The following is a 7,256-nucleotide window of genomic DNA, read 5'->3' as shown; positions in this document are numbered from 1 at the left end:
GTGACTATAATTAGAGTTGTGAAAGAAAATAAACACAGAAGAAAGAGAAAACAAGGTAAAATAATAGTATGGATGCCAAAATTTTGTTAGGCATCCAAACTATCCAAAATGCCTACATACAAGTCTGTATAAAAATATGCATAGACAGTTTAAATAAAAATATCCCTGGTCAGAAAAGAATGCGTTCGGCAGTGCCATAGGCGCACTGTGAGGAGCCGGTGATTTGTGTTTGGGAGAGTTGAGCAGGAAGAGGTGCAGGGCTGGTGCAAGCTGTGGCAGGCATACCCCAGAAGTCCTGCGAGGTTCTGAGCTTGGTCGCCTCTCTACCGGGGACGTGCCATGGCGCAGTTCGTGTTCGAGAGCGATTTGCATGCTTCAACTGGACGTGCCCATCCCCAATGCACTGGTTGCTCGCTGGCAGCGCAAAGCAAAGGAAACCACAGGCCCAGCCCCCTCGCCCATGAGGGTCGCCAACAGATCACACAACGCCAGGGCAGACCGGGGCCGAACTCCTGGTGAGAGAGTGGCAGGTGGAAGGGAGATGGAATCTGAATCGCTTAAGAGTCCGCCTCATGCTCCCTCCAGGAGCCTTGTCAGGCTGTCTGATTTCTCTCTCCCTGCCCCAGGCAAATCTAACTCCAAGGTTCAGACCACCCCTAGCAAAACTGGAGGTAATCGTTATTTCCCCCAATGTATTGCTTCCCAAATGGAGGTGGCCAGCTTCCTCTTGAGCAAGAAGAACCAGCTCGACCAAGGACCGGGCAGGAGGTGGGGAGGACGCCCACCAAGAAGGAGCATCAGAAAGCCTGGGCTTTGAGCTTGAACAGTTTTGATGTGAAGGAAGCCAAGTTTCCTCAGGCTCAGTGGAAAACCTCACAATGCCCCAGAAGGCTACCAGAACCAATTGAAAGTACTTTACAGTCAGAAAGCCATGCCTGGCTCCAGCCAGAAGGCTTGCAGATACATTCCTTCCTTGCCAGATAGGATTCTTGATGCCCCTGAAATCCGGAATGACTACTACCCGAATCTTGTGGATTGGAGCTCTGGAAATGTATTGGCTGTGGCACTGGACAACAGTGTGTACTTATGGAATGCTGGTTCCAGTGACATCCTGCAGTTGTTGCAAATGGAGCAGCCTGGAGACTACAAATCCTTGGTGTCCTGGATCACAGAGGGCATCTACTTAGCTGTGGGCACCAGTAATGCTGAGGTGAATCTATGGGACATACAGCAGCAGAAACGATCTCGGAGCATCACCAGTCACTCCGCTCGAGTGAGCTCTCTGAGTAGGAACAGCTATATCCTGTCCAGTGGTTCACGATCTGGCCACATCTACCACCATGATGTTCAGGTAGCAGAACACCATGTGGCTACACTGAGTGGCCATAGCGAGGAAGTATGTGGGCTGCGGTGGGCCCCAGATAGACGGCATCTGGCAAGTGGTAGCAATGATAACATTGTCAACGTGTGGCCTAGTGGTTCCGGAGAAAGTGGCTGGGTTCCCCTGCAAACATTCTCTCAACATCAAGGTACTCTCGAGGCTTGTTACATGGTGTCCCTAGCAGTTCAGTATCCTAGCAACAGGCAGAGGTAACAGTGGCCCACACACACATTCTGCTCTGGGGCCTAAGTGCTGTAGACCTACATTCCCAGGTGTGCTCCATCCTCTGGTGTCCCCAATATAAGGAACTCATCTCAGGTCATGGCTTTGCCCAGAAACGGCTGGTTATTTGGAAGTAACCAACCAGGCCAAGGTGGTTGAGCTCAAAGGTCACACAGCCTGGGTCCTGAATCTCACAATGAGTCCAGTGGCATCAGCAGCAGCTGTAAGTTGGACCCTGCCCTTCGGCAGGAGTGGGGTGGAAAAAGCCAGTGTGGCCTTATCCAACAAGATATCCGTTGAAAACAACACATTTCCCTTTGTGATGTTTTTGGTTTTTGGTGTTTATTTTTTTTCTAATAAAGTTTGTATCTTCCTTGAAAAAAAATATCCCATCTCCGATAACAGTGCTTTTTCTAGGACCCAAATATTATCTGGCTAAAACCCTAATATCATGCATGAAAATCTAATTTTCACTTTTGGTTAGGGTTCCCAAGAAACTTCCAAAATATGGTAGCTTTTTGCTGTTCTTTTTGGTTGGCACCCAGACATGGAAGGTAAGTTCTTATGACTGAAGATATCATGTACTTCAGACACAGGGCCAAAGGGCCAAGAGACACCGATTTGGAATTAATTTGAATGCTTTCTCCATGAGAACTAGGTTTCATGGTACCAGAAAGCATCATGCACTCTTTCAAGTAAAGGAGGCAACGAACAATTTTACCCACCTATGAAACCTATGAACCATATCAATGACCAGCATGGCAGGATAACCTTAAGGATGCATAATGGCATGCATTCATTGGCTGTAACCAACGGCTCTCTAATTGAACTTTAAACTCCTCCCAATCAACAAGTGGGAAGTCCTGTCTGGTACTGGAAACCTAGCTAACTCTCCAATGCTAGTGACAGAAATCCTGGAGGAGAAACTACAACTGCCACTATACTAAACCAGTATAATTCCCAACTACATTGTAAATATTTGTCCTTACAGCCAAAGGTTAAGTAAGTGTAGTCATTACCTCTCATAATAGCATCTATTTGCAACAGACAGACATAGAATACCAAATGTGCTCAAAATGCAGTTAGCTGAGTCCTAAGGCTCAGGAATCACCGTGGAAGAGGGGAGCAGGGGTAGAAAGATTGTAAGAATCAAAAGAACAGGGAGTTTGCAATGAGATTTGTCTCCTAGGAATGTCAAAAGCCATGCCCTTAATCTCTCACCAACATGACTGTCTAAACATGAGTTGAACAGGAACAATAGACATGCTGCTGTGGAGTTGGGGTAGGAGGAAAGCACAGCTGACCTCAACTCTCTGCACAGAACCATATGCAAAAATAAAGAATCCTGAGAGTGGGATAAACGGTCTCCCTCAGGGGAGAACACATCAATTGGCTATCCAATACTAAATAATCAGATAGGATAACATATATACAAGTAACAGGTTGTACCTATGTATTTAGGAATATACCTACATGTATTTTATGTGTATGTAACAACAATTAATAAAAAAAGAGGCCATGAATTTAAAAGAGAACAGGGAAGGGTATATGAGAGGGTTTGGAGTGAGGGAAAAAAGGGAGAAATGATGTGAATATGTAATAATCTCAATTTTTCTTTTAAAGTTATAAAAAATAATATTATTAATTCTTTGAAAATTCATACAGCATACTTTTCACTATCTTTATCCATTACTTACAACTTCTCCAGGATCCTCCTCCACTCCTCTACCAATCCAACTTCAACACTGGGCTTGCCTTGTATTCATCAACTACTCCTGAGCATGGGACCTACCATGGAGTTTGTCAATCTAGTAAAGAAACCAACTTTACTTCTCCCAGCAGTATTCAAAATCGAATAGTTCCTTACCTAGGGGTGGGACTACAAGGCCAACTCCAGTTCTCTATACTGAGATTATGTCAGGCTTGTACAGACCTTGTACATGGTTTTACAATCACTGTGAGTTCTTATGGGAGTCTACCCAGTTATGCCCAGAAAATGGTGCTTTCATGACGTCATTAATCATCTGCAGCTCTTCCAAGCTTTTTTCCCCTTCCTCTGCGAAGATTCCTGAACCTTAATGTGAGTCACAGCCAGCCCATTTAGAGATGAGTGCTCCAAAGTTTATTTTCTTCATGATGACCAGTTTTGGATCTCTGTGTTCATTGACATTTACTACAAGAAGCTTCTCCGATGAGGGTTCAGTGATACATTAGCAAAAAGTCAGCATGAGTTATTTTAATGCTATATCATTTTATCTGAATAATAGTAGTAGTTTGATCTGTTTGATTATATCAGGCACTAGTTAAATCTTGTAGAACTTTCCTTAAGTACAGTAAAAGAATAGTTGATTAATCTTATAATAGTCATGCCATTGTTGTACCAGTGGGGATATCTTAATTGTCATTATTATAGCTCATAGAGTTCAAAGCTGGATGAGACTGATGAGATCTTTTCTCCTTTCGTAGTGTTCATAGTATCTTCCATCCCTGAAAGCCAGCCAATAAACGTGAAGCCTTCAGGTGAGTACCAGCTATAAATTTGTCAATATTCTGTGACTCAAGAATGTGGTGATTTCAGCAGTATATTCTTATTGTCACGTTCTGGGGGTAACCAATGGCAATGCAATGAATAGCCTGCAATGTGTGGTAATTCATCATACAACAATTTATAAAGACACACCCTATCCCTAGTACTGTTTGTTTTTTTTTAATTTGATAGAGTGTGACATACAAGTGAGGTATTCCCTGCACACCCATTATCTGTTGACTCAATTTAAACTGTATTTATGAATGTATGTTTTAAGGAGGATTCTGTAGTAGTAAGTTTCCGTATGGCTTTTCAAAAGGCCATTAGTGTTAGTTTTCTCTCTCCAAATTCTCTCCTTTTCCCTACCCTGCCCTCCCATCCCTACCCCATTTGATCCTTCCTGTTCTATTTGCCCCATTTTTCCTTTATAACACTATATTTTATTTTACCCTTCCTTGAAAGATTCCTTCTTTCCCCATTATGGCGGCTATTCTTGCCTGTCAACTTGACTACATCTGGAAATAAATAAAATCCAAAAATGGAGGGCACACTTTGAAGAATTTTTGCTTAATTTACAATAGGTAGATCCACTTCTCATTTGGACCTGTGATGTAGAAAGATACAAGTCTTTAATTTTGGATCCTGAGATGGGAAGACACACACCTTCAGTTTGGATCTCGAGGCAGAAAGACACACCTCTAATCTGGGCCACACCACCTGCTGGAAACCTAAATAAGGACATGGAAGAAGGACATTTTTGTTCTTTGATTGCTTGCTTTCACCTCACTAGCAAGTCCATTTTTTCTTGGGCAACTGAAGTGGAAACCTAAGGCTTCTTTGGAAAGTCAGTTGTGTTGCACAGAGTTTTGCTGGGGCAAACATGTGAAGAAGCTTTTTGTTAAAGTGAATACAGGTCTGAAAGACTAAGGTGGACTTGTGAAGGAATGTTTCACTGAAGCAGACACAGGAGAGAGGATGTTCTGCTAAAGCAAGCGCATGAAAGTACATGTGATTAAGGATACTTTGCTAACAACACGGATGTGTTGGCCTGCCATACATTTCATAGTTGAGGTCCATTTGTTGGGACTCTGAGGACTTTGCCTGACTGGATGCACATGCTGAGGCAAGACCTGTGCTGAGGTAAGACTAGTGGAGAAGACATGATGTTTGGAGGGTTTAAATAGGACTAGACAGAGTGACAGAGCTTAGCTTGCTGGTACAGCTAGCTGTGCAATGTTTGTGGGTCTCCCGTCTCTACTGATCTTCACTTCCCCAGAGAGACACAGATGAAAACTCCTGGTGTTCCTTCTGGTCCCTCTTGCTGACTTAAGCTGAGGCTGAGGCCCGGGTGTCTCTGCCAAGTAACCTGGACTGCTAGTATATCCATGAAGGGTTTGTGAGTGGAAGGAGCTGCTTGCTGCTGATTTGTGAACCAAACTGCTGATTTCCACACAACACAGATGGGAATTGCTCCAAAGAACCTTTCTTAACAGATCCACTTCCCTCATATCCTTTCTTTTCAACTACGTCTGGGGAGTGGTGGGCTACAAGGGAAGTTAAATGTTTAAGAACCATCATTAAAAATAGGATTTGAAAAAAATTAAAGTTACAAACAATAGAGCTTACTCCTTTGGGATTCTAGCCTCTACTGAAGAGCAGCTAAGACATCTAGCTTTATAGACTGAGCAACCTCTGTGTCCTTGGGCTTTTCATTCATAGCCCACCACTGTTGGCTTAACTGGACTGCAGCTTGTAAGTCACTCTAATAATGATTCATTCTATAAGTTCTCTTACTCTAGAGATACTCGTGTAGGTATTCCAAATAAAACACCGTATCTAAAGTTTAAAAATCCAATGTTCACATGTAAGAGAAAACATTCAATGGTTATCTTTCTGGATCTGGGTTACCTCAGTTAGGATGATTATCTCTGATCCATCAATTTTCCTGAAAATTTCATATCTCTTAACAGATGAACAATATTATATATACAGCATATTGCCACATTTCTATTATCCATTTTTCAGTTGATGGGCATCTAGGCTGTTTCCAACTCTGGCCTTTATTATCAATACAGCCACAAACATCCCTGTAGTATGATATAGATTCCTTTGGATACATGTACAAGAATGGGATAGTTGGATTTTGAGGTAGATCTATTTCCAGTTTCCTGAGAATCTGCTACACTGATTATCATAGTGACTGCACTAAGAGTAAATCATTGTCCTCATTTCACTGCATCGTTGCCAGCATCTATTGTCACTTTATTTTTTATTTAGCTATTCTGACTTTTGGAAGATAAAGCAAATTTTAATGTATTTTTAAGAAAAATACTTATTTACATCTCAAACGCTGTTCCCTCCTGGTCCCCCCTCACAGAGTTGCTCCCTGATCCCCCGCCCCTTCTCTGAGAGGGTGGAGCCCCACAGAGTATCCCCTTACCCTGGCACAAAAAATCTCTGCCAGATTAAGCACATCCTCTCCAACTGAGGCCAGACAAGGCAGCCCTGTTGGAGAACAGATTCCACATTTAGGCTACAGCTTGAGGGAGAGCCTTCACTCCAGTTGTTGGGGGGGAGGGCACATGGAGTCTGAGTTGCATGTGTGCTTCAGTGCTCCAGGGCCTTGTTCCAGCCCTTGTATGTTTTTTGGTTGTTGGCTCAGTCTGAGAGCTCCCAGGTGTTCAGGTTAGTTGACTGTTGGTCTTCCCATGGGTTCCTATCCCTTCCAGGGCCTTCAATCCTTCCTCTATTTCTTCCTTAAATGAGCTGCCATCTTCCATTTTCAGGACGGGTATTTTCTTGCAAGGTCTTTAGAGGCAGAAGTTCCACTAGGATTCTAATACACCCTTACTGGTGACTAGGTTCACATCTTAGAGCCGCTAAAACCGAATACACACTATGGGCATGATGAAAAGTACAGCCACTGCTGAAAGCTTGGCGTAAGTGTAGCGCATGTTCAGGTATTTCTCATCCTGGCGGTATTTCTTAGATAGACCGGACATATTGTTAGCCTTTGAATCCAATGCTGAGAGTGCTTCTCCCTTCTGTAAAACGTCTTTAATATTGGCCACCATGATCCCCTGCAATTCGGTGTTGATGGAGCCTAGATTTTCCAAGCAAGGCTAT

General features: G+C 43.2%; 1 pseudogene across 1 annotated transcript; it reads left to right on the top strand.

Annotated features, from left to right (window-relative positions):
• The first annotated feature begins 339 nt into the window (after positions 1-339).
• On the top strand, positions 340-2,609 carry LOC308414900 (cell division cycle protein 20 homolog; annotated as a pseudogene). Its single transcript has 3 exons — positions 340-515; positions 627-1,826; positions 2,595-2,609. The product of its transcript is annotated as a cell division cycle protein 20 homolog (transcript).
• The last annotated feature ends 4,647 nt before the right edge of the window (positions 2,610-7,256 follow it).

The sequence above is a fragment of the Micromys minutus genome (assembly GCF_963924665.1).
Source record: "Micromys minutus genome assembly, chromosome: X".
In the NCBI taxonomy this organism is placed as follows: domain Eukaryota; kingdom Metazoa; phylum Chordata; class Mammalia; order Rodentia; family Muridae; genus Micromys; species Micromys minutus.
Note: the sequence above shows the minus strand (reverse complement) of the source record. Positions and strands in the feature narration are given on the sequence as shown.